The 27,118-nt window shown below is 40.7% G+C and overlaps 1 protein-coding gene across 1 annotated transcript in view; it reads right to left on the bottom strand.

The window, feature by feature from the left end:
- Window positions 1–27,118, bottom strand: part of LOC146442913 (uncharacterized) — a 242,798-nt gene that overhangs the window by 40,488 nt on the left and 175,192 nt on the right. The window contains exons 9-10 of the mRNA XM_085049734.1: window positions 13,240–13,345; window positions 5,920–6,104 (exon numbers count right to left, since the gene is read on the bottom strand). The gene's annotated coding sequence lies outside the window, so the exon portion shown is untranslated. The remainder of the gene's footprint in view (window positions 1–5,919; window positions 6,105–13,239; window positions 13,346–27,118) is intronic.

Genomic DNA, 27,118 nt, shown 5'->3' on the forward strand with positions numbered 1-27,118 from the left:
AGAACAAGAGGAAACAGGCTCAAGTTGTGCCAGGACAGGTTTAGGATGGATAACGGGAAAAATTTCTTCATGGAAAGGACTGTCAAGCATTGGAACAGGCTAGCTGGGGATGTGGAGGAGTCACCCTCCCTGAAGGGATTTAAAAGCTGTATAGATGGGGACATGTTTTAATGATGGCCTTGGCAGTGTTTGGTCAATGGCTGGACTTGGTATGAGAGGTCTTTTCCAACCCAAAGGATTCTAGGATTCTGTGATTCTGTAACACTAGAAATATAGCTTTTCTTAAATTCCTAAATTCAGCAACAAAATACAGCTTTTCTTAAATTCCTGAATTTCTTATGACATAGTGGTATTAATAAAATACTCTTAGGGCAAGTACTCACCAAAACACCAGAAAAAAAATGTTCTGGCACAGCTTAAAATATATTAAAACCATTCAAAATTCACCTGGTTCTCTCCTTCAAGTCAAAGGCAGCAAACCAGAAGGAAAGGTGCTCAGGTATAATTCATGGTGCAGCTCTCAGTGAGCAGCTATGATCACAGACACTGAAAGGCACAACCCTTGCTCCTCCTAAAGCACTGCCCAGAGCATGCACAGAGCAATGGATCATAGCCCAGGATATGTAAGTGCCTAAGCAGGCTTGCCCCATGCACAGGGAGATGAGGAGAAGCCTTGCCTGGGCTGTGACAGCTGAGGTAACTCTCATAGTCTGGCTACAAAGAGCAAAACTCTCTGCAGTGTGCATTACTGTGATTTAATCTTTAAGGGAGGAGTGGTATTTAATCTTGCTAATGGCATTTTCTAGAAACTGCTTCAGAGATATTCTTTCATGTGAGAGACTGAAATGTGAAGGGTTAATGACTCAAAGGATGAGCCATTTGCCAAAGCAGCAGGTGCTCTGCAGAGCCCCTCAGCCAGAGCAGAGGAGAGTTTTGGGTGTGTGGTGGGGAAACCTCTGCTCTGCAGAAGCACTGCCTGGGGCAGAGGGGCTGAGCAACCACCAACGAGAAAACCACCTTGGTTCAGCAACAAGCTGGTTTTGAGCCAGATAAGGGAAGGGGTTGATCAGAGGCAGATGCTGTGAGGTGGAACAGTGCTTTTGATGATGGCAATGGGCTCCCTCACCTGTAAAACACCTGACCCTGAGGGAGTACCAGGACATTCACATGGAAGCCTGAGGGTTTCCATCCCTTCTGATGGGCATAACTGGCTCAGCTGCACTGATGGGAGAGGCAGGGCCATGTCTCAGAGGGTGTCAGAAACCATCAAAGATCCCCGAGCAGACTCCTTTGTGGGCTCTTCCACTGGAGAACTGTGTGTGATCCACAGTGCTGGATCAGTGTAAAACCTCCCACATCCCCAGGGCAGGGACCTGGGCATTCCCACCTGAACCTGAACTTGAACCACTGAACTTTGTGTTTCGTGGATCAAGGCTGAGACCTTCACTCATCCAACAGAAACTGAAATTGCAACAACCAAGACTTGTCACTGGATCTATGGCTAGCGTTATCTTTCCTTTCCACTATCTACTCTTACCCTTTCTTCTTTCTTTCTTTTCCTTATATGTTTCTTAAGTGATATCTTTATACTTTTATACTGCTGTATTTCTATAGGTAATAACCCTACACACCTCCTTTCCATTGCAACCAAATGGTTCTAAAATAAAACTGCTATGTATCTCTCCACCTGTCTCTCTACGAACACAGAGTCATTTCACTTTAACTCACCCCAAGGGATCTTTTAACAAGAACCTCAGTTACCCCACCTTCAGGGGTGGGTTGTAACATTTCCCTCACCAAAATTATTTTTATTGTCATCAGTACAAATTAGGCTCCCAAGTCTTCTTACACACACAGTGTCAAATTGAACTGATCTAAATCTATTTTCTTTGCTTCACAGAATTTTCTTCTATAATGGATATATATGTATTTGTGTAACTCTGTATTCTAAACATTATTCTATTATTTTAAATAATATCTAGCAGTTTTAAAGACAAGGTAAAATAAAATATAATAAATTACAACAACTTCTTAAATTATAAATAATAAATTAAAAAGAAAACCAATACTCAGCTTCCACTGTCAAACCTATCACTTCAAATTGCTCTGCTTCTATAAGGAAATTAAAGTTTTATGCTGCCAGTACTGGGAATCCAATAGAAGCCTGATCCTTTGCACATGAAATGCCTTCCTTTGCCTCAAACCTCAAAGCTAGCTCCATCCTGGTTCTCTCCTTCCCATTCCATCTGTGCACTAAGGATTCCTTTCCACTTTCCTTGGCCCATTATAAGTGATACACATTTAATTATACACATACATATCCGTAAAATAAATAACATGTTCTTCGTTTTTATCCTCTGAAATATGAATTAAGGAATTGTCTTTGGTGACAGTCTGCTCTTTTGTCTGTGCATTACCAGCAAAAGAAAAGCAATGCTCAATGGATTTCAATCAAGAATTAACAAGAGGAATGAAAAATATTTAATGCAGTTCCCTTTCTTCATATGCACAACTAAACCAGGCGTGTCTTCTCATATGTGTGCAGACAGACACAGTTTTCATACAACTATAAACAACCCCTGAGAGTATCAGCACAGTAAAAAGTTAGTGGGGAACAAAAACATAAAAAAACCTTTCTGGTTTTGTTTATTTATCACTATTTCATGGCACTTTTTCCTATCGTAAGTCAACCAGTTTGTCACTGCTGAAAGACACCTTGTCCAACAATAGCAGGACGAAAAAAGAAGCCTTGGAATTATTTTCTTCAGTACACTAAAAGCAAAGCAAAACAGGGCTCAATATTCACAGGACATTAGAAATTTTATTTCCCAGATTTTACTGGGGGAAAAAATGGGCAAGCTAAGCACATCTCTTTGGCTCTCCCATTTTGGTAATTCCACACTAGTGTGTGTACCTACAAAAGACTTCAGCTGAATTCCAGTTTAATCTCTCCCTTGACTATCCTGGAGACATTCTGTTTAAATGTGTTCTCATTTTCTTCAAGTCATGTTATGCATTTCTTCTCTGAAGTGCAGTGTGTTGTCCTGAGGGGGTAATACAGGTAACATTTAATACCTAATTGTAAAATAATAGTAGCATTTATCAACCCTGAGTTCCACTGGCACTACTAATTCTCACAATGTATACCCACATTACTGAGGCCATAAGCTCTGGGACTCCAAAATCCATTTTTAGGTCCACCAGCAGTGAAGGAGGAAAGAGAAGGGAAGTCCATTTGCATGAAGACCAGTGACTAAACCAAATCTCTGTTCTGGTTCTGACAGTTGCCCTTGGGATTTTCTCTCACTCTCCCTAAATAAGAGTGTTTGTGCAATCACAAGGAAGCAAGAAAAACAAAGGATCCATAAAACATACCTGAATTTCCCTTTCAATGGCACCTCATTTTCCATCTGTAGTTTTGCATTGAACATTCATTAATTCAACAACAAAACAGTGGATGTTCCACAAAGTCTAAAGGGAAGACCTTAATTTCAATTTCCTTTGTGTAATCATCGATAAAAATATCCTCAGAGTAGACACTTACTAGACACAAACAGCTCTGCCTCTACAATGATGTAGGTGAAATATGTAAACCATACAATGTATGAACTAATACGTATCACTAATGCAGGTATAACCTTAAAAATCACAGCTTCTGTCTAAAATCTACGGAATTTCAGTTTACAAAAAGATCACCAGCTTTTCTAGTGGAATACACTGTTTTCACCTGAAATATAGCTGCATTTTCCAGACTCCTGGAATCAAGTGGCTGCTTTGCCACATGCACTCTAACAAATACTGTTTCAGCAACTCTCACTGGAAGAGCCCTCCTTATTACATTACTGGAGCTCTAACACCCCCAAAAAAAAGATCTAATAAAGCCTTCCCATAGTTGAACACATACCTACTTCAAATATTAATATGATGCTCCAGAAAAGTGAGACATTTAGGAACATCTGAAAACATTCTGGCCATGTGGACACACTGTGCCTGCATTCTACATGTTTTATCTTGCTTTTAATTTTAATTATCAAAGCAGCTAGAAGTTTAAATATTGAAGGATCTAAGTATAAATTCATTGAATTTGTAAGTTTATTTATTTAAGCAGAGAAAACCAGGAAACTAAAACCAACTGCAAAACATTTTCGGTAATCCAAAGGAAGTAACTGACATTAAGTAGGGAAGGGAAATCTGTATTTTGTTTTAATATGCAATTTTAATATAACACCTACTTAGGGTGGCATTTGAGAGCTCACATAAATATTTTAACATTCTAAATTGCATCTGTACTGAACTGTACATAATCGCATTTATTATTGTAATTTTCACTGAAACAGAAACCTGGTAAACATAGATTTAATCTCAGTACCTTAAAGCAGTAACAGAGCTGTACCTTTGCCTGCACTCTATGTCCATCCTCGCTGTGGCCAGGACTATTTCCAAGTGGAAATGACCCCTTAAGCTATAAATGCTCAGTAAGATATGCAAGTGGCTGCATGACTGAAATGGCTTCCGGAAGGAGGAGGCAAAATGTGAACTGTCACCTCCAACTCTGTTCCTCGGTGACACGGAGGCAGAGTCCCACAAATAGCTGCAAAGTTATATTAAGAGGTTGTGTGATGTCCTGCCAGGGTCTTTACTAGGCTTCTGGAGTACAAAGGTCATATATTGTTTATTTATAGATAAGGAGGATACTGCACAAACCAAGAGGTTTAGGGAAGCTTGTGCTTCTAACCTAAATAATTCTGTGCAATAATGCAATATACACCCCATTCTGAGAAATTAATTAAAAGGTGTCCCCTTTTTAATACACAGTTCTGATTCAAGAAGGAGAAGACACGTGTCTAAATCTTGCTCAGCTGGGGCAGAGCTTACCTTGACTCACAATTTAAAAGAAATTTGCAGAAGATTCCTCCTCTTTTAGATAGACTGAGCAGTGTCATGATGAGCATTCCTCTCATAATGTATTTGTAGAGCATTTAGCACAGCTGAAATTTTGTCTCTACACATAAAACAACTTTCTCCTCTGCATTTGATGGTTGCACTTGATGATCCTAGAGGTCTCATCATCCAACCTAAACAATTCCATCATTTGTGTAGCAACTGTAGATGTTTTAAGTTCAATGCTACATGTCCACCCTCAGCTGCAGGGCTTGGTTAAGGTTTGATTCTCACCCCAGTCCTGCCAATCACTTGGTCAAATCACTCCTGCCTTGCCTGGGCTCCCCTGGGACCAGGTAGTAGAGCACTAATGTTTGCCAGACAGCTGTCGTGTGCCTTAATTATCTCCACAAAGGGAAACAGAATTACTGCAAATTCTTGTCCAAGGACATTAAATGCATGCAGTGTCTGTCAGTAACATCAGCAAATCAGTCAGTATTTTGATTGCATACAAACACAGGCTGTTCTCTAACAAATAAACACATTTTTCCCCCTCTTTTCAGCTAAAGAAAGGACTAAAGTAGCCCTCAGTCCTGTAGGGAGCCCTGCTTTCCCTCCCACTCCTCACTTATTAACAGGCTGGAAAATGAAAGCATATTGTACCTCTCTCTCCAGACACTGTTTTTATTTGAACATTTCTGATTTTCAAACCTGACAGAGCCTTTAATAAGAGATAATAGGCAAGCTGAATGTCAGTCCCAAGAGTCAGGAAAACACTCCATTTTAACCTGTCTGAAATGCAGCAAACAGCTTCAAGGCAGAAAATGAACAGACAGAATGACTCCAGTGTTCTGTGTTAAGAAGCTTTGACTGTATCTGTCCGAAACCCAGGTGTGCACACTACATATTTGGCCTCTGGAAGATGTATAAAGTCGCTGATTTTAGAAGTTTATATTAAGACTTTCTGCTTAGGCTGCATTTAGTTTGATTATAAACAGTATTTTCCCAACTCAATTCAGAAATAAACTGATTTCTTACCTTATCTGAAAAATACAGCTAATGGGGCTATTCCTGAGGCAGCAGAGCTGGTCACTGCTGGTCACTGCTGGTCATTCCTGTCCCGCACTGGTGAGGTTTGTGGTGTCCTGTGATGATGGACAGGACCATTTTCTCCATCTAGTGACCCTCACAGTTTGCTTCAAATTTCTGCTCAACAGTAACACCTGTGGGAAAAGTAACTCCCATTTTTTACTGCTTCCAGCATCTCAAGCTACTTCTGACACTGCTTTTGATGGGCTGCATCTTTCACTGCCATCAATGGCATTTTCTTACTACACCTGCTATCCTGCTGCCCTCATTCCTCTCTACCCTAATGATGACTTTTCATTCCTTTTGTTTCCTTCCCCTTTTCCCTCTACATATCAAGAATACTTATGAAAACCCAGCAAGATGTTTTGTTTAGACACTGGGTTAAATATGAGCATCTATGTTTATTTCCTGCACTGAAAAAAACCAGATTTCCAAAGCAGCTTCTCTGTTTTCCACTGCTAGTGACACCACTGGTGTCAAATTTTCAAGTGAGCACAGCATCAACCTGTTCCTGCTCCAGTTCTTATGATCAGACATTTCGAATAGCTCTGAACCAATACAGCTGAGCATTTTTCAAAGTCCAGTCTTCTGTCCTGCAGTCTAACTAGGACTTCAGGATTTTTGACATTGTGAGTGTAATCTTTCAGTGCCCCGTTATGTCCTATAAAAAAGAAAGTATTTTGTCTTCTCTCAAGCTTTATCTTTGCATGTGGAATTTAGGATCTATGTGGATCAAATATCATACTATACACAGCTTGTCTTGAATTTTAACCTGGAACTCTACTCATTTAGAAATACCATTGTCACGTAATGTAATGTCATGCATTATATTTATTATAATATTTTGCCAAAAAAGAAGATTTGACTTTTAAGACAGCTCAGTTTCAGTGGACTAAGAGAAGCAAAGTCCATCTGCATTAAGAAACCTTCTCAAAATGAAATTTAGTAAGGAAAAATTCCCACAGACAGTAAGACCCTAGGGTGATTTAGTTAAAATCAACCTCTCAATTATAATGATTTTGTATGTTTGTTTGGCTGGTAATTTGGTTTTGCAGGAATAATCTTATTAGCCTACAAAACCTGGTGAGCAAATTGTAATTTCAATACTTTTCTCTTCCATTGTTTTCCATTTGAAACTCTTACTGTGTTTTTATTTCATGGAAAGTGCTACAAAGGGGCAACCATGTCTGCAGACACAGCAGCTCAGGCAGCTGAAGTTACTGAAGTACTTATTAGCCCATCCTAAGGAGATTTGGTGTCTCAATATGTAACAGACTGATGATCTATGCCCTTCCTACCTTCTTTAGATGTCAGGGTTCCTCCTGCACCTTTACTCTCTCTTCCCATCACTTCTCTCTACCATTCAGTCTCTTATCCCTGGCAAGCTGAAACATCCCAGAACATGCTGATCTCAAAATCAGCTCCCAATTAGAATCAGGGCTACACAAAATGAATGCTCTCCAACTCAAGATAGCCAAGTCAAAAGCACATGGTGTTCATCAAACAAATAAAGAACCCCCACCACAAGTGTTGCAGCAGGATTAAATTTTACAGAGAGATACTTCCAGAATAACACCCAGCTTTAGTACTGTTGTTGAGCAGAAAGGCCTTGCAAAGCGAGGACCTTGCTGCCCTTGTAAAATCCTTGCTCACTTCTGTCACTCTGGCTAACTAGGAAAGCATTCTGGGAATGACTCAGCTGAACTAGAGGTGACAAACAAGTTCCATAACTGTAAAACAATTATTAGAACCAGTAAGTGCTCACAGTGGGGCTGTGGTTGGTCACACCTGATGCTGCTCCTATCTGCTCTGTGGTGTTGGTTAAGCACATTTGCTGTGCCTCACAAGTATGGAAACTCAGAACAAACTAACGGTTTAAAAACCCTGGATTATTGCAATAAAGTGTCTTCGCCATACCATCGTGGAGTCTGTGTGTGCCCTTGAAAAACACAGCACAGTACCACAGCACAGCTCAGTCTGAAATGCACACAGGAGTTAAATGTGTGCTCAAATACTTTATTAACTGAAATCCATCAGGGGTTTTTCTGCTGTTACCAAACATGCCCATGCTTAAAGCTGATATGGCTGCTAAGACATTAATTTCTCTTGAAGCACAGACCCTCTAGGTCACTCATCTCATTCACAAGACAACGTGGTCGTGGATTACCTAACTCTGCTCTATCAACCACACTAACCTAACCCCTAGACATGAGTTACATTTCAAGAATACAATCTCAAAAATCCTTTCGCAGTTTCACTGTCAGATTCCTCCCATCTCCAACTAGCATGAGGTAGTTTCAAAACAAACCAAAAGAAGTTGCTCTTCACGACAGGTGTGTTATGCTGTGGGACTCCTTGCGAGGGAGGCTGCAAGGCTCACAGGGAGGTCGGGCAAGTTTACAGAACAGAAATCCACTTCAGTTGCTAATGAGAAAGAAACTATGCCTGGCTGTGTGTGTCTGGGGTGGGGGAGTGCTGAGAGATCGCTTAGCTGAAATGTGATACACAATTTCCTTGTCCTTACACACTTCCTTAGGCATTTGGGGTTGGCAGGGCTGAGGACAGGTGCCAGTCTAAGCAGCTGGAGAGTCCTGCTGCAGGAGCAGTCCTGGCATGGAACTTGGATATTCCAGCCCTTCCTGAAGGGAGATCCCACTCTGCACACTGCTGGGGAGTGAGTGATCAGCAGCACTTAGACAGAATGCACACTATCACACACTGAGGCTTAACCAAATCCTGTTTCAGCCCACTAGCTCACATTGAGCAAAAAAGTTTCACCATTTTTTAACTTTACCATTTTAAGGAAAAAACTACCCATTTTTTCAGTTCCACCCAAAACAAAACAGCTCCAGATATAGTTAAGGAATAATAGAGGGTTTGTGAATTTTTAATGCCGTTTACTTTTATATTTCAAATTAAATTTCATACATCCAACCAAATCAAAATGGCTCTATTGATTACCTCAAATTCTACAAATCTGTTACCAAGCCTAATAACTTTTAATTCAACCTGTCCACCTGCACTGGTGAGTCCTTAGTATTAGCTAAGTCACAGAGCAAAAATGATTGAATCTGTGAGAAACACACGTGTGCCTCCTCCCCACTCCTACCTCTACCAGAATCAGATGTAAGAAATTGCACCAGGAAAGTTTTTTTCAAGAAGCTGCAAACTGACTCTGCAGATTCAGCTAAAGACTTCTGTGCACTTCTCCAAACAGATTCTCCTCATCTCTCTGTACAGGATACAAAAACAAAATTAGAAAAGGGGCAGGGGCCATGACTACAGTAACAGAAATTCCACAGATCTGTACAGGCCATTTCATGCTTTCTCAGCAGCCAAGGTCTTATTTTCATCTTTTACATGAGAATTTTAAGATCCTGAATCTTGAAATGGATTATAATTTTGCCAACTGAAATTTCACCCAAATAGACTTGGCAACCAATTCCACCAATTATAATCCATAAGCAGTGCTTTGGCTGCAGCTTAGCACGAAAGATGTCGTTACTTGGAAACATGCTTTCAGTTTCAGGGATGAAAAGCAAATATTAGTGTTTTAAGAAAACTGTTGCTTTGTTTAGATTGAGGGCAAAAATTTTGCCTCCTGTCTTTATTTCTAAGCAATGCAGCAGTTTTCTTAGACTGCTGAGAAGTGCCCTGCATTACCAACACTGCCAGCAGGCTGATGGGATTTAACTGGGAGTGTGTGGTCTCTATGAACTGCTGAGGCTCAAGGTCATCCTAACTCTTGTGTCTTTGTTTTTCTAAGTGTAGAGAGAGAAAAATCTAGCCCCTCTGAGGTTTGGGATCTAACCCATCTTTGTATCACTTTTAACATTGATTTTCCTGTGGCTTAAATCAATCCTCCCACTATGCACAGGAGGCTACAGGGATGTGTCCTGTGAACTCCTCCTTTTCCCCTAGCAGACTTCTGCCTGATGATCTCATTCTCCACTCATATCTTCTCATCCCATCTGTAGGCTGATAACTCATAAATCTGTCCCTTCTTTCATGGCTTGTCTCATTTCATCTCATCCTGTCTCACGTCTCTTTTTGGGTGTTCTGTTGTCAGTTATGAGTCACTATAACTCAGACTTAATTCATATCTGAAACCCTGTTCCCTCCCCACAATACTCTTCAGTAAATGCTTCTTAGGTCCAACAAATACCCTGCCTCCAGGAAAAAAAAAAAAAACCAAAAAGGAGAAAAAACCCTTATTCATGTTTTCAAACATTATCAAGGAAACTAAACTTACAGACCACAAGTTCAGGAACTTTCAAAATGAAGGCTGTGCTTAGTGACTGTTTTCCCCCACCTCAGTGTCTTCATTGCCTTTAGATTTTACCACAGTTGAGAACAAGGAACCAACACTCCTGCACTTTCTGGAACCATTGCCTTTGTTACCAGACCCAGCAAACATCACATTCTCTATTAGTCACTTGATATTAATTCTTCCTGTGCTCAATGCAGTGTTTTGGAATGAGAAGGACCAGGGTTTTGAGAGTTCTGCAAAGTTTTCCAATGAGGAAAAGTTCCTTTTAAAATGCCACCATCTTCTAGAAATACTGACTGTGATAATATATTGATTTCAAGTTTTTCAGGTCCCAAAATTACACAGAATCTGTGAAATGGAAAAACTCTTTCTTTGAAAAAAGAGCCAAATTAAAATCTGTATCTCTCAAACAGAGCAACACTTGTAAGTAGCTTTGTTATAAATGTAGTTTGTTTAGAAAATAGTGTATCAGGGTAGTGTTAGAAATGTGAAAAGTTTTCAAAAAGCATTAAGTACAATTTTTTCCCCAAAGAAGGAAAAAAATTTCCTTTTAAAAATAGCTTGTTACTCATAGTTACCCAAATCATATACAGTCTGAAATTCCTAGGAGGAAAATCTGACTTTTAGAGTTTTCTTATTTTGAAGAACGATCACAATCTGAAATTCAAAGTCTTTTCCCCATAATGATGAGTTTTTAGAGCACTAAGGAAGGTCAGTAATTCTCATCTAAAATACTGAGTGTTTGATTTGACCATCACCTTTGGATACAGAATGAGTCCATAATTTCAGCTTACAGAATGTTCTCAGGTACTATTCTTCCTATCTATTGTCAATAACATTTGCGTAAGGCTCATTTCTCCTGTCTTTAAGTGATAACTTTTTTGAAGGAAATCCATAACAAAGTGGCAAAACATTTTTTTATCTCAAATGTACTTACTCTCAAAAGGATTAAAAGTTTAGATGATTTAGATACAATTAATCTTCTTACAAGAAAACAGTATCACTCTTCAAAGTTGAATAGAAAACCTTTCCTAAATCTACACTAGGAGATTCTGACAACACCTTCCTGTTCTTACAGAGAATACTGTAGTTCTAAAGTGAGACTGAGCATTTTTCTGAAGGATAATGAGCTGGCTCAAGGTTCTAAAACACTTCGTAGAAAACAAAGAGTTTTCACCACTGACTTTACTTTTTTTGGATGCCACAGCAAGCAACTACTTGCCTTGGAGGTCCAATGCTGACCAAAAAAAGAAGGGAAGGGAAGGGAAGGGAAGGGAAGGGAAGGGAAGGGAAGGGAAGGGAAGGGAAGGGAAGGGAAGGGAAGGGAAGGGAAGGGAAGGGAAGGGAGGGGAAGGGAAGGGAAGGGAAGGAAAGGAAAGGAAAGGAAAGGAAAGGAAAGGAAAGGAAAGGAAAGGAAAGGAAAGGAAAGGAAAGGAAAGGAAAGGAAAGGAAAGGAAAGGAAAGGAAAAGAAAGGGGTACAAATAATACTACACCATCATTCACTGGCCCCATGTGTTACACCTGCATCCTGTGCAGCAAAACCTGGTGCTCTGGGATTTACTATCAATTTTGCATATAACTTATCTGAGATTCCGATTCCCTCAGATGAAGCAAACTGCATGAAGTCCCAGAAGCAGTTTGGTAGCAGAATCTGAAGGAGTACATCAACAGTGTCTATGAATACAGAGCCAAAACTACGGGACTGCATGCATAAAAAAATGCCAATGTGAATAAGTATCTGGAAGCTGATAGAGTGTGTAGTCAGGAATTAAAATAATATCCAGAGTGACTTTGCTGTTTACTTGCATTTGCTTTTCAGACAGTCACATATGATATTAACATTCAACAAGAGTGATTTTTCACATATCAGTGACATAACCATTTAATATACACCCTTAGGAGGTACCTCTGCTTTTGTGGTTTTGTTTAAAATACTGAATTATTAACAATAGTTAATTATAACAGCCTAATCATTGCAATGAGATAACATAAGTTTTCAATGACTGCACAAGTAAAACATTTTCTCTGAATGCACCTTGGTATTGGTGCACTCTGCAAGCACAACTCTTACCTTTACTCCCATTAGCAGCTCATTTGCTTCCCCCAATTAATCAGCTACACAGCTGTGTACAGCCAACCTCTGCACTTACATCATCACACAAACATGTCTGTAATTACTTGCTGCCATTAAGCTGTCACTTTGCACATCCACAGCACGTCTGTCATCACCTGCTCACATGGAGCATAGCAAAGGAATCACACAGGTGTTCTCCCTGCTTCGGAGACATGGAGCATAAGACTCAACAGAGCTGTGCTACCTTCTCCTCTATGTACTCACAGAACAAAAGTCTATTTTCCTGTCATCTAGAAAGTGACAACATTTCTCTAGATTGTTCTTGTTATCCAACTAGAAAGTCTCGTTTCTGCACTGAAAGAACTGTAAATGACTTATTTTCTTTCAGCTGTATGTAGGACATATACACAACCTAAAGCTCACAAAAATCCTTGAGGCCTGGCAAGTGACACAGGACCTCTGGCATCTCTGGGAACCAAAATGAGTTTCTCCCTCACTGCAGGCCTAAGCCAGGACCTAATTCCTGAGGTCACTGGAAGTGTTACAGGGCCTTAGCCCATCAGCACAGAGGGGCTGCTGGCTTTGCTCCAGTGGATGGCAGAGAAGGATCCTCTTTCTCCACCACTTCTCAGATGGCCATCAGTGCTCTGGGCAGTAACAGATGGTAAAATCTGACCTGGCTCACAGATGTGATGGACAGCAGCATCAGCATGTGCTGAACCTGGAGCTGCAACTCCACCTTTTCAAACCTGGCTCCATCTTTAAGCTGCCTGGGGGCATTCTGACTAAACAACTTTCATCCTTCACATGACTTTTTGTTTATTTATGTCATTTTCTCACCCACTTTGTGTGAGTTAACAAGAACTGCAGAGCATGTCACATGTGTGCACCAATGACTGGTGTAAGATATGAAAGTGCAAATACCTGAACACCTTGCAGATTAGTCTCCAGAGGCTCCTCTTTGTGTGTTCTGAGTTCATTTTGTCAGATTACTGCTTCATCTTTTTAGTGGCAGCCTGAGACAGATATGCTGGAACAGCAGAAGAAAAAGCCATCTGAGTATGAATTTAGTCACAAAACTCAGAATAAACACAGCAAAAGTCAAAACATCATCATTTAAGTACTGTTACCCCCTACATTCTGTTTCACTGATAAATGTGACATACCATGCAGAACAGATAAACAAGCAACAGCAAACAAATCACATCATTTCATAGGAAAGGATGGAAAATACTTGCACAGTTTACTACTTTAAGCACTCCTTTAAGCAGTTGTTTTAAACTGTCTGAACTGAGCCACCCTCAAAGACTGCAGTCAGTGCTTGAAGCTTTGCTGGGTTTAGTGGCTACTTTGCCAATCATTCCCCTTCTCCCCTTCTTCTGTTGAACCAGAGAAGTGTGTTAGCTGGAGTACAACATCTGTACTCCATACAGACACCTCACTGAGGTGACTGACCTGGAGTGTGCACTTTATAGGAAAGCTACAATCCAAACCTAACGAAAACTTTCCATCTCTTGGTTACTCAGGAACTGGGGACAAATGATTTGTTGTTTACCAAGGCCAAATCACCTGCCACAAAAACTGGCATAAGCTTGCATTCAGTAAAGCAAAGCTGTGTGAGTTCATACAAGCAGAAAATCGGGGAAAATGTTTGTGAAATATTTCTCCATTCATCAGAATAAACACCAGAGAATAATTTTTTCTTGAAGGCAATAAGAAAATGGGTGTTCTACCTTTGTGGAAGAGTTGGTTCCCTGACATGAACATGAAGATAAATCAATATAAGTACACAAATATTGCAGCTTCACACAGAGCTGGGTGAGAACAGAAATGTTACAGAATTCCCTCTCTGGTATTTTCCTTGATTCTGCTCATCTTTCCAAACCCCAAGCAGCCCCACCAACCAGACACTGCCATGGGCCATATCAGGCACAAGTCCAAGTCTCCTCTGCCCCCTGGTTCTCCAGGCTTTTGCCTCTCCTCACCATTCTGTCCTGATGACTGCATGGCAGATCAATGTCATCTCATCACAGGTCAGACAGCAGCACAGAGGTCTAATTAAAATCCAGATCCAGTAGCAAAAGACCCACACACTTGTTTCCAGTTTCAAATGCTTCTGTTTGTTAAGTTTTTGCCTCTCTGAACATAAGACTCTCCACATCCATTTCAAGCAGGTTCTAAAATGCATCTACTGTGCATATAAAGTACTTTCCACAAAGGTGTTCTTTCATTACATAACGCTGAGCTTGGGTCTCTTATGAATATTGATGTAAGACTGACATTTTCAAAACTTGGGGCAATGCAGTTTTAGAAGATACAATCTTCCCTATCTGCAATTTCTAAAGATTTTGGGTTCCTCTGAAGAACACTGAACATGATCACTCAAAATCACTGATTGTTTTCCAACATTAAGGCAAAGTATATTGTGAAAAATGATGGAGTGACCACTGTTTGGAAGAGATGGGATGATTTACACATCAGTAACATCCCATGGAGTTCAAAACCATGTCCTTTCCTGGTAGGCAAATTCTGCCAGCAGCAGCAAGTATATAATCTCCCTGAAGTAAACTGTGAGCCTAAAGTGGAAAATGATAGTTAAAGTAAACTCTGTGCACTGAGTAATTGCAGGAAGTCTAAAGCTGAGGATCTAATAATTAGTCTTATCTCTATCAAGGTGCAACAAGAATAAGTTGAGAAGTGCAAGAATGCCTGACAAGGCCCCAGGCTCTCCACAGCTGCAGAGAAGGCTCACTGTTCTGGAGAATTTCAAGGCTGCTCTCACGTGGAGGGAACCTGAGACATTTCTTTTTGCTGCCACGCTGCTGGTGCAGGTGTTTGGGAGGTGCATTTACCTACACACTTCCCTACACAAGGCCCAGAGCTGGAATTCCCATGGCAGGGCTGCTTAGGCACAGGGAACAGCTCCAGGGCAGCCAAACTTCTGCTGCCTTGGGTTGGGAAAAGCCCAGGGGAAAACTCTCCTTAAAACAAGAGACATCTTCCTTGGAGTACTTCCATTTCAATCTCTGCTTTGCACAAGCAAATATTTAAGAGATTTACTGGTGATTATGACACATTCAAACAGCAGCTGACACTTCACCTTCCAGACTGAAGGACAAGAAGTTAGTCTCTCCTTCTCCATGCTCTAATTCACACTCAAACAAAACAGTACCAGGCTGGAGTGCAGTTGCACACTTTCTCTGTATTCTCTCTCTGGATGTGAGAGTGCCTGAGTAACAAGTTTATGGGACTCTTCCTCCAAAACCAAGACAGTTTCTCTCTGAGAAGTGCAAATGCACCAAGTTCTTTCATTTTCCATTTGCATGGTACTATGGACTCTCAGCTTTCTCCTGCTCTGACAGAAACTGCATCATGGGTCTCTAGCAAATTCCCACTGAAAACAAGTGGAATGCTGTCACTGGCTCCAAGGAGAGCTGGAATGGCTTTTGTGTTATTTTAAAGTGCAGCAAACAATATCCTTTTCCTTGGGCAGCATAAAATACTGTACTTGGCATACAAAAGACTTTTTGACTGAGAAAAAGGACCCAAAATTTCTCTGTTTAGTGCTTCAAGCCTTTTCAATGCCTGTGGCCATCCAGGCAGCTGCACTACTTTAACAGAGCAGTGAAGGAAGAGAAACTGGAAAAAACGTAACTGAAATATGAGTAAATGACCTAATCTGCAAGACACATCTGTAGCAAGCCTGGTTTCAATGCCAGTAAGGTCCAAGACAAGTTTCATCTTCACAGCAAGAAACAGAACATTTTTAGTCAGTATTACAAAGCATGAGCACTTTGCAAGTTCATATACTTAAAACATGTTGCCCGTAATTGGGTCAAGTGAATATTTATGCCACATTATTTTTTTCCCCTAAGTTTCTGAAAAATCTTGCAAAGTCCAAAGCCTTCTTTTTGCATTTTCTGATAGAGAAAAGACAGAATGAGAAGTTTGGGTTGCCCTACACCTTCCTTTCTCAAGCAAAAGACAAATGTATCATTCTTACTTCTTGATTAAGTTTTATTACCTGGGTCATTGTTGTGGCTTTCAAGTCTAATTTAATTCACCCCAAAATCAAATGAGAAAGCAAAATCTGACCTTTACACAGCCTGAAAAAAACTATCCCTGGCAGGCTGAAGCACAGAGACAGGAGCAAATACCTTTATCTGTTCCACAATTTGCAGAAACACACCCTTTGCAGCCTGCAGTGCCTGCCTGGCAATTCTGAAAATCCAAATCCTGCATGGTACTGCTGCTACTTGTACCAGACTGGGGGATAAGATCCACAAGGAATACATTTAGATAGAAATTCTGACCCATAAAGTCACTATCCTACTCCACAGGTCTGTTCTCTGCCAAGTGCAACTGGTCCAAGTCTGTCATCATGTGTCCCATCTGCCTCTCCAGTGACCTCGTACCGGCAGCCTCAGGCCGGTAAATCCCCCAGGAGCTTGTTCCAGGAAGGACCTCTCATGCTGCATGTGGAGAGGGCAGATGGGATTTGCAGCGAGCCACAGCTTGATCATCCTGAGAAAATGCCACTCCTTAGCCAGCCCCTCTCCTTGAACACATCTATGGGGAGCCCAAAAAGCCCCTAAAGGAGAGGAACAGCCCTGCTCAGCCTCACAGGGGCTTTACAGGCTGTGAAAGAATCAAATGCTACATGAATGACATCCAAGAGTCACAGGCACAGCCTTTGTTAGTGCTGAATGCAATGATGATGATTTGAAAAAGCCAAATTTTACACTAAGAATCTGACTGAAGGGATTTGGACCTGATTAGAGGGTTTAAGCTAGGAGATGTTCCTTACAGTAACCCAATCTAGTTCAGTGAGACTATCTAGATCAAACCCGTATTACTATTTTATTTCCACAGTGGGACTGCACTACCAAACATACTGACTTGAGCTGGCCACAAAGAAAAGTGCTGGCAAAAACTACTCTGAAATAATTTTAGTCATGCAAAATGCCTATGCTGCTCTGGTATGTTCCATCAAGAAACAGTTCACAAGGCTCTGCCTTGAAGGTTACCCTTATTACTTACATGTACAAAAACCAGCACTCAGCGTGAACCATCTGTATTTTAAATACAGGGGACTGAGGCATAGTGAAAAAATGATGTCCATCCTCTCCTAAGAAACAGTGCAAAAAACTATCCAAAGTAAATAAACTGTTTGTGAACTATTACACATCGTGCTTTTACTTGCAGTTAAATGTTTCTTTCCTAATCCTTTTAGGACCAGAATATCATTAGTCTAATTGAAGATTGTGTGCCTTTATTTCCTCCTTCCCCTCGGAGCAAGGCCACACCAATCAGTGCGTGCTCATCCTGCAGATCAGTCTCAGTGCTTTCCTCAGCAGCTGGATGTTGGCTTCAGCACTGAGCTCCACTCAGCTGCTCTGCTCCTTGCCTCTGAAATGCAGCACGCCAATCACTTGCACTGCTCACGAGAATTAGCACAACACAAGTCTATTTAGAAACTAAACACTGTGTTATCTGCAATGATTTGGAGATGGAGTAAGCTGATATGTGTTTTAGGAACCTTTCTTGCTGCACAGTAGTTCATGATAACACCCACCTCACAGCTCATTAGCAAATCAAAATATTATACTGTATAAATACTACTTTGCTCTTTTCCTTTCTACAGAAGCCCCAGGTCTCAGAAGCCTCCATTACCGAGCACACGTGATTGGTTATATTGGAACATTGTAGGAAATGGAAAGCAGCCCTGACTGTCCAAAACCAGCAGAATGGAAGCCAGTATATTGTATACCTTGGTCCTCTCTCTAGAGCAGTATTCCCAGCCAGCCTCCAGACATTTCACACTGCAGTACCTACTGGCAGAACACAAAGAAACTCTACACGGCATGAGGCTGTGCATGGACTGTCAGTCCTTCTGTGCTGGGCTGATCCCTTTCTCTCGCTCTGTCCTGCAGAAAACAATGTAACCCACTATAAATCCAGACAGCACTACTGCAAGCTTCCACCAGAAATCCAAACACGAGCAGGGGAAACCTGGCAAAGAGCTGGAGCCAGAGATGTAAATGTTTAACTGCAAGAGAAGGACATGAAGGGATGTGCAGCTGTTTTGCTGCACAGCTTCTCCAAGGGGGAATTGGAGAGCACAGAGGAGGACCACGTTCTCACTTCCAGTTGAGATAAACATCTTGTAACAGAAATTCATTTTAAACAGGAAGGCAGAGCATTAGGACACGACCTTTATTTCAGTGTGAAGGCAAGGCACCCCAGCTCCCTGCACTGCAGACATCCAGGAGAGATCCACACTGCTCCACTGCTCTGTTATTACAGGTGGGCTGGATTTTAGATCCAACGAGGAAGGTGTAGTTTTATGGCCCTGTGGAAAAATCTTTAAAATGCTGGTGGGTAGATGTCTAATGATGCCAGACTGGTGCTGCAAAACGTCATTATGAAGATAAAGCACTGAAGAAAAAGTCTGTGGGCCAATGAATAAGCATTTAGGCAAATAATTCTAAACCGTACATGCAGATTTGGTGTCATTACACTGCTATTACAGATGCCTATCCTGCTTTTCTTCTTTTAAAAGGGTGCAATTCTGAAGTGTTATCATTAAGTTTCTAGCTGGAAGCCAACCAAACTTGAAAGACACCAACAAAAGACACTGGAAGATTAATTTACAGAGAAAATCTGCAGATTTTGAGAAGCCACAATCTACTTGTAGCTTGAAAGATGAAACACACTTCTTGTTTGTATCACAACCCCTATGTTTCCCATATGGATATATATGTGAAGACAAATTTTTACTGTGGGAAACTATCAGATATCACTGTGTATTAATTGGCAAGTAAATATTTGTAGTAATTTCTTATAAAAACTGAAGTAGGTCAAAGACTAAAAGGTGGTAAGTTTGAACTTTTGTATTCTGAGACAGTTTATAAGTGGATCTCCTGCACAGAGCTGAATGCTTTGAAACCTTTGAAAGGGATACCAGCAAGTTTTCTAGATTGGCTCTCCAACATTGGCATTTCCAGCATGACCAGTGATTTTTAAACCTTGGCTCACAATCTTTAAAAAAAATTGTAGTATCTATACAATACACAATAGAATCTGGTAATTCTGCAGGGGAAAAAACCTCAACTGTACAAATACATAAAATGTGAAATTCTTCCTTGTTGTGAAAGGAAGATTTCCCATCACTAAAAGCCTTAAGTGGACCCTCATCCTTAGCTCACAATTCCTTTCCATCAGGAGGAGACTGAGGAACCCCTCAAGAGGTTAGTTCAGGCTTAGAAAACAATTCATTCCAACACCAACTGCAGAAAAGTAAAGCTCTGGAACAATTCTGAAAGCTTGAGAACATTTTCTTTGAAGAAGCATCAGACACAACCATGACTTGGAAATCTGAACTGTACCAAACTAGAAAAGATCTTTTGTAGTATTTAACAACCTGGAAAAATGCTAATGCTGAATTTTATTTTTGAAAACTGCAAATACTCTTTAGTGAAAAGCAGGTATAGTACTTCTGGTGAGACAGATATGCTGTGCTTTGTGAGGTTCTAGAATTTTCAGATAGGTCACTCATGCAAACGTGATTTTTACTAGAAAGTTTTTTTTCATTCTGGAATACTTTTATTGCCATTTGGTTTTCCTCAATAATAACATGTGCAAAACAAATATTTCCTGTGACTCTAGGAACTGCTTCAGACACTGAGACTGAGACTGCAATCCATATCCATAACACATTCCACTGAAATCTCAGATCCAAAAGCATACATGAACTTGAAAATCAAAACTAGTGCTACTCTCTCATCAGATCAAAAGCAAATAATTAGGAACATGTTTTAGAGCACCTGTCTGGCACCTCATTGAAAAATGGGGTACAGATTTTTAACTTCAAACAAAACCCAGTTTTACACGATTCTAAGCAGGCACAGGAATTACATGGGAGCTTCTGCTGATTTTCAGTTGACTTCCAACTGAGAACACGTGAGAAGTGAAGCGACCAGGCCTGCCATGTCCTACCTATGAACTTTTGAAAAGAGTGTATTTTTTACACACAGTTCTAGTAGGGAAAAAACAAGAAAAAAATCCAAATCTAAAGAATACTCAACTGCTGGGAACCTATTTGTAAGCATTTTGTCAGCAATTATATCAGCATCAACTTCTGATTAAAAATTCAGGAAAAAGTAGAAGAAAAGAAGGTATGAAAAAGACTTTGGGAAACACATAAAACTCACAAAGTTTTCCTTACTTAATTAAAGAATGGTGCTGGCTGGCATTGCCAAGATCTGCAGTGCCTCTATCATGTCTGATTTTGCTGTAAAATTCTGATTTTACTTTTGTTTTGTGAAGTTCACTGTTCCTGGTTAAAAGGTTTTTCTTCCTAAGAGATTCATCTTCTATTTATATGCAGATGAAAATGTTCTAACTTGAGATAGTTAGGCTCATTAATAGAGACCAGAGACATTTAAAAAAGGGGTGCCTGTTTAGGGCAGAAAACTAGTACAGTCCATCTGCAGTTTAACAAATCAATAGGATCCTAGTGCAAGGTATATAAAACTGGATTTTCTTTTAGTTGTAGGCTGGCTTTCAGGTTATAAACATTATACACTCCTTTTTTTCTTCTTTTATCTTTTTTTTTTGAGATTTAATAGATCCAGGCCAGTCTAGTCAGGTGAGAAGCAGCAAAGAGAAGACTGAAAAATGAGAATTTCAGTTAAGCCCCAAAACATATTAATAAAGGTATGATCTTTATTAAAAAAAAATAAATGTTCATTCATACATAATGTATGTATGTATGTTTTAGATTGTTCTGTATTTCTGGTAATAACTGTGGTTATTGCACAGAGAACAGTAATTTGTCCAAACCAAACCATAAATAATTAAGGCCAGGATTTTGACATCGGATCTGTGTGGGTGGATTTTTGCACCCCCGCGGATTCAACGGCAGGATCAAAGATTAGGAAAGCCAGAAATACACTCAGAATGTGAATATTGCTCAAGTCCATCACCTGGCATTTCCAGTGCAGGGAAGGGTCTGCTTTCACTGCCACCCTGTGACCCGAGGGCTGGACAGACACATTTGCAGAGCAGCAAAGCACAGCACTCTTGTCCCAGCTGCCACAGCAGCCAATTCCTACCCATCCATCTCCTCCAGTTACCAGGCTGAGCTAAGCAAACACTTAGAGTTTCACTTCTCCTGACTATTCTAATAATATAAGTTTAGCCCAAACCACTCTTCTCAAGATATATATCAAGCTTATATTATAAACTCTATTTTTTTTTTTTTTTTACTTCCTAACAAATAGTGTTTATTTTCATCTCAGCTACTCTGAAAGTAATCAGGGAAAATCTCCACTGGTTGCAGGTGTTTATGGTGTGGGGCAAGGGCAGATCTGCTGCTGCTGCTGAGGAAATCACGGACAGCTGTCACACCAAATTCACTCAATGCCATCGAATCCCCTCGTTTCCCTTGGTACAAGAGAACTTGTTGCAGTAACATTTGGGAGTCTTGACTTAAATCATCACCAAAATACAGCTCCCATTCATATGGAATAAAAGGGAAAATACTACGGCTGACATTACGGACAGAATCAGCCCAGATGATGTTCCCCCGTTGCCTTAATTTGTGGGAGAAATTCAAAGCTTATCAACAATTCAGCTGATTTCCATGGAAACAGGATTTCGACTTGTGAATCAAAACTGCATGAGGAGGGCCAAAAATGCCAACCACGAATTAAAAAAATATTTTTTCCACATTGGGATTCTCAAAATAAGAGGCAAAGAGTTGAACAGGATAGAAATAATGAATTCACAAGGGATTTATTTTTCATCATCCACATTATCTTTTTCTTGTATAGTGCACATCTACCTATATATGCCTATGTTTTGAATATTTCATTACATGCCCTAAATATCAACCTATTTTCATGGTTTTAGTATCTCTAATATTTTAAAAGCAGAAAGTACGTGGAGAAGACACACCAGCATTTAGTTCAGCATCTCAGCATGGGCCAGTCACGATCTGGACTTAAACTAAACTCTGCTTAAATTCTGTTTAGGGCAATAGCTAAATACATTTTTACTGAGTATCCCAGTGGAAACATTACCAACAGCATTCTCTGCTTCAGAATTATCACTTCTCCTGAATACCCACAAAAAATGGATGATTATTCCCCTGGAACACATTGGGAATATGTGATTTCTCTAAGCAAACAAGGCTCACTGTTGTACTTTTGTCTTTGCAGTAACTCGGGCTTTTGCAAGAAATACTTGCAGTAACATTTAATATTGGCAGTGACAAAGCTACGTAAGAACTAGATTATTTTGTAATTTTCAGTATTTCAGTGTAGGAGGTTTTATAGTCCTCTTTCAGCTTACACAATTTTTCATAATCTACAAAACAAACCCAAAAGTGCAAATATCCAGTTCAGCCCCAAGGATACAGTGCAGCATGTGATGTTCTGCATTACACCGAAACTGCCGAATTTTTTAACATCTGACTGTCTAGGAAGAGCTGTTTCAGATCACATAACTTGGAGAAATTTTAAATTCTCGATAAAGATTTTGCCGTGTTAAGGGTATGACACAGCTCATATTTTAAATTTATGAAAATAGGAGAAAAAGTTTAGCAGCTTCATTTTTCAGCTCTGAAAATAATGAACAGATTTCCTTCCAAACTGAAGAGTAGCAAAAAAAAAAAAAAACAAAAACCCCAACCAAAAAAACCCCAATAGCTTTAATTTAAATTACTGGGAGTCCTTTGATTCCATCCTATGTCAATTTCATCCAGCACATCGGTGGTGGTTTGTTAATTTGTTTTTTTCTTCCAAATATCTTTATTATTTGATCAGATCTTGAAGACGGCTGAATATTTATCCATTAATTTCTCAATTTTATGCCTAATTTTCTCTTTGAACAAATAGCATGCACTGCAGATATATACTGAATATAGAAGAATACTTCAGAATTGTGTATTTGTTCTGCTGGGGTTTATTTATTCTTTCTACATAAGCCTGGGGTTAAGAAACCTTCAAAGCACTCCCAAAATAAAACAGAGATGTTACATGTAACTTTTTAAGTCAAGGAATCATGGTTTCCTAAAGATAGCTTCTAATGAAAGCCAGGGGTTTTTTTACACCACCTTTACTGATGCAATTATATTTAATCACTGTTAAGAGTCAAGATTTTTAGCAGCTAGATGAAGTATACTGGATTAGCTTAATAGCCATATCTTTCTCAGACTTTTTAAAACCTGTTTTTCTTTCCATTGAAGCAGAGAGCGAGGGGATTGGAAACTTGCAGTGATTCTTTTGTAGACTAAAGTGGTTTAACTGTGTCTGCTCATATAAGAAGACAACTCTAATTCTCACGGGTCAAGAAAGAGAACAAACAAAAACTACACTCCCTCTCTACATTAGACAGAAGCACATATTCTCAACAAGAAAACAGGACAGAAAACATTAGCTGCTGTACCAAAATATACAGGCATAAAATAAAATCCTTCAGCAAACTTGAGACCCAAATCTCTTCAAAGTTTTATGAAAAAGAGAGCCCATGCATTTAGAGCTAAACTGGATGAATCCATCACTTGACTCAATACCCCAAGGAAAATGCGGCACGTAGTATATTAAGTTAATAAAAACCAAACAAATGTACAGCTAATAAGTCTGAAAATTCAAACCTTAAGTTCCTCATTATAAAAGCCACAAGTGACTTTCTAAGCAGGACTACCCAAACCACCATGCTGTGTCCCTCGGGACAATCAGTTTTCCTTCTCATCTTCTTTGCTGCTTTTGTACTGATGTATAAAAGTTTAGTTGTCTGGGGCTCAACCACTTTCAGGCAGCTTTGAGCAGTCACCAGCCCAGTGATGAGATGACCATAGGTGATGAAAGGACAAGGTTAACTCACAGTTTTGGAGTTAGTGTTGGTGTTTCATGTGCCACATGATGAATAACAACATGAGAGGCCCCTATTCTTCTGAAATATAATTGGCTTTTCTTTAGAGAACGGCTTAGAGAAACACAAAAAACGGGGTAACATTCAGGTCATGCTCAGACAGATTGACTTCCTGGTGCCTCTTTCAAACCACATCTTCCTCCTTCTCCTCTCTCGGAACCGCAAATGGGTCACTGCAACCTTCCTTCTGACAGTCGTGCCTTCCATGCAACCATTTGGTGACTAACTCGAGATTGCTAACCCAGAGACACCTAAAGGCTTGCCCTTTGATTCCCTTTTCCTTCAGACATGCTGACTGCAGAGCAGCCTGGTGATTTGTGCACCTCACCAATGCTCATCACTGCCCTGTGCCTTCCCTCTGCCTCCTGCACCGCTGGGGAGGAGGGCAGAGCCTGCAAGGCTCCAGCCAGACACAGCCCTGCTGCTGGCTGCTGAACCAAACCCTTCCCACCACCCCACATCTTACTTCATTTCCATGCATTGCTCACATCCATCCCTCTCTTCCCTCCCTCCTGGACTCTCCTGTGGCCTGAAAGAGTTGCTGTTGTTTTGCTCCTTTCCCTGGACAGTTCAGCTGCTCTTGTTCTTTGATTCATTTCTTTAGGGTTAGATGTCTTTTTCTCAGCAATTCCTCCTGTAAACTGGAATCACATGTCTCACAAATGATCCTGTCTCTAATTAGGAGATCTTTTATGTCTCTAACGTACATGTGCATGCCAGAATTTTCCACCACACAATGCAAGCATCTATCCCCTTCTCTGCTTCTTGCTTTTGGGATTTAGAGAAAAGTATCCCTCTGCTACCTCCTGTACATTTTCCTCAAATATTTTTCCCAGCTGTTTCAGGGTTTGTGTATTCATTCCTGGCAACGTTATTTCACTCCTTCATTTTGTTGGTGAAAACGTAAGAAAGCTGTACCTTCATCTTGTCATTTTTATCCCCTTTGTCAGGCTCATGCACAGACACAGCTCTTCCACATGCGCCTGAAATCTTGGTCTGGCAGTTTTGCACTCTGAGGGGTCTGGCTCCTTGCAGGGGGTTTACTCTGCCCATTTCTAGGTGCTGTTAATCAGATTTTTTTCTCTCCGTGGGTCTCTCAGCCTGCCTGATGCTAACCATGTTTCCATGCACACCATGCTAGGTAAATAACAGAAGGGCTCCATATTTTTGCAGCAAACTTTAATATGGGCATTCAGAGAGCTTTTACTACGTATAATCTGTGGATATCTCAGTCAGGTACAAGGAGAGTAAAATATCCTGTGTTTCAAACTATGCTCCGCTTTCTAAGTTCCAGTTGGGTTGCCACAGCACTGTGACAGGAGGTTGCTCTCACAAGTTTGGCAGACATTTCCAAATCTCCTGAAGTATTCTCCCCCACCTCCCTCCTGCCTAAGTAGTGAATTTCTTTTCTTAGACTTCTAACAGCCACGTTTAGGAAAACGACAACATTCTTGAATGGCAAGTTTTCTAAGAAGTGATGGTGTCAGTCAGTCCCAACTGCAGATAAACATTCTTGCTTGAAAAATTCTAGCGGCAATGCTTGAACCTAACAAATCACCCAGCAAAATTACTTCTCTCTTCTGCAGCACAGCTCCTTGACTCTACAGCAGACACAACCTGTCTCTCCATTAATTCATGCTTCTAAGAGCCTCTAAGCTCCATAAATGAAGGGAAGCTATGTTTCAATCAAGTACATAAGCTCTGATAAACAGTCAGAGGCTCTGGGATAACGCTCATCCCCCCAGGAGCAGAGCACCCCACATCCCTGCTGCTGCCAGGGGCCCTGGCAGGCAGCAGCTCCTCACTGTCCCAGGCTGAGAAGCTCCACGGAGTCTCCAGCACAGATGCACCTGCCTGAGGCATCCTGGTGCTCTCTGACCTGCAGCCTCAGCTCGGGGCTGGAGGAGGCCAGAAAGGATTCCCAGGGCAGGCAGTGCTTCCAGGCAGGTCCAGCAGGCTGCACCACCCAAAGGGACACAGCACCCTAAGGGGCACACACAGGAACACAACAGGGCTGCACCTCAGAGGACTGAAAACTCCCTTACAGCACTTTAGGAGAGCAAGTGGAAACCCTGCAAACGAGGATGTCAGGATTTAAATCGTTCTGTGGGGTCACTGTTTGCTTCATTTGGCCACTAACACCACCAAGCCACACCACCAAACGACACATCCCGCAGAACAAACTGCTGGGATTCAATCTGCTGCTGCCTCCCTGGGAAGCCTCCATGACAGCAAATTTTAAGAGCTGAGTTCTAAGATTTGGGACTGATGCAGGCCTTTCTTTTTGCAAATGCAATTTTAAGGCTCGATTTAATTGTTGCTAAAAATAAGGTAATAGAAGGGTTCCGGTCTTGCACTATAATGAACTGCAGGCTCAGTTGTTTGAAGAAGGAAAATTGCATTGATGAGACTGGATCAAAGACAAACAAAAAATCAGTTATTTCCTCTTGAGGGTAAAAGATTTGGGAGGCTCATGCTTTTTCAAGCAGCCCTTACTGTGGTTTAGAGGCAGAAAGATCTTGCAGTCAGATACGATTTATTAACAAAACAACAAGAAAAAAAAGAGAACTGGGCACATGAAAACTCCAGTGTCAGAAGAGACTCAAAGAAAACCAAACATAGTAGTTCCTATTACAAAGTGGAACATGAGCCCAAGCTTGCTTTGTTTCAGAAATGAGCTGCGACGCAGACAAGCGAATGGCATTTGTAACAGCTACAACTGTCTGCCATCCCCAGGCAGGAAACCTCCTGCTAAACTTCAGAGGCACCACCATTTCTAATTCCTTGCCAACATATACACTCGTCATGACTGTTGGGATGCCAACCATTTTATGACAGAATCCAAACAGCAAGAATTTTTAATCCA

This window comes from Lichenostomus cassidix, chromosome 1Ab (genome assembly GCF_008360975.1).
Source record: "Lichenostomus cassidix isolate B80296 chromosome 1Ab, HeHo_3.0, whole genome shotgun sequence".
NCBI lineage: Eukaryota > Metazoa > Chordata > Aves > Passeriformes > Meliphagidae > Lichenostomus > Lichenostomus cassidix.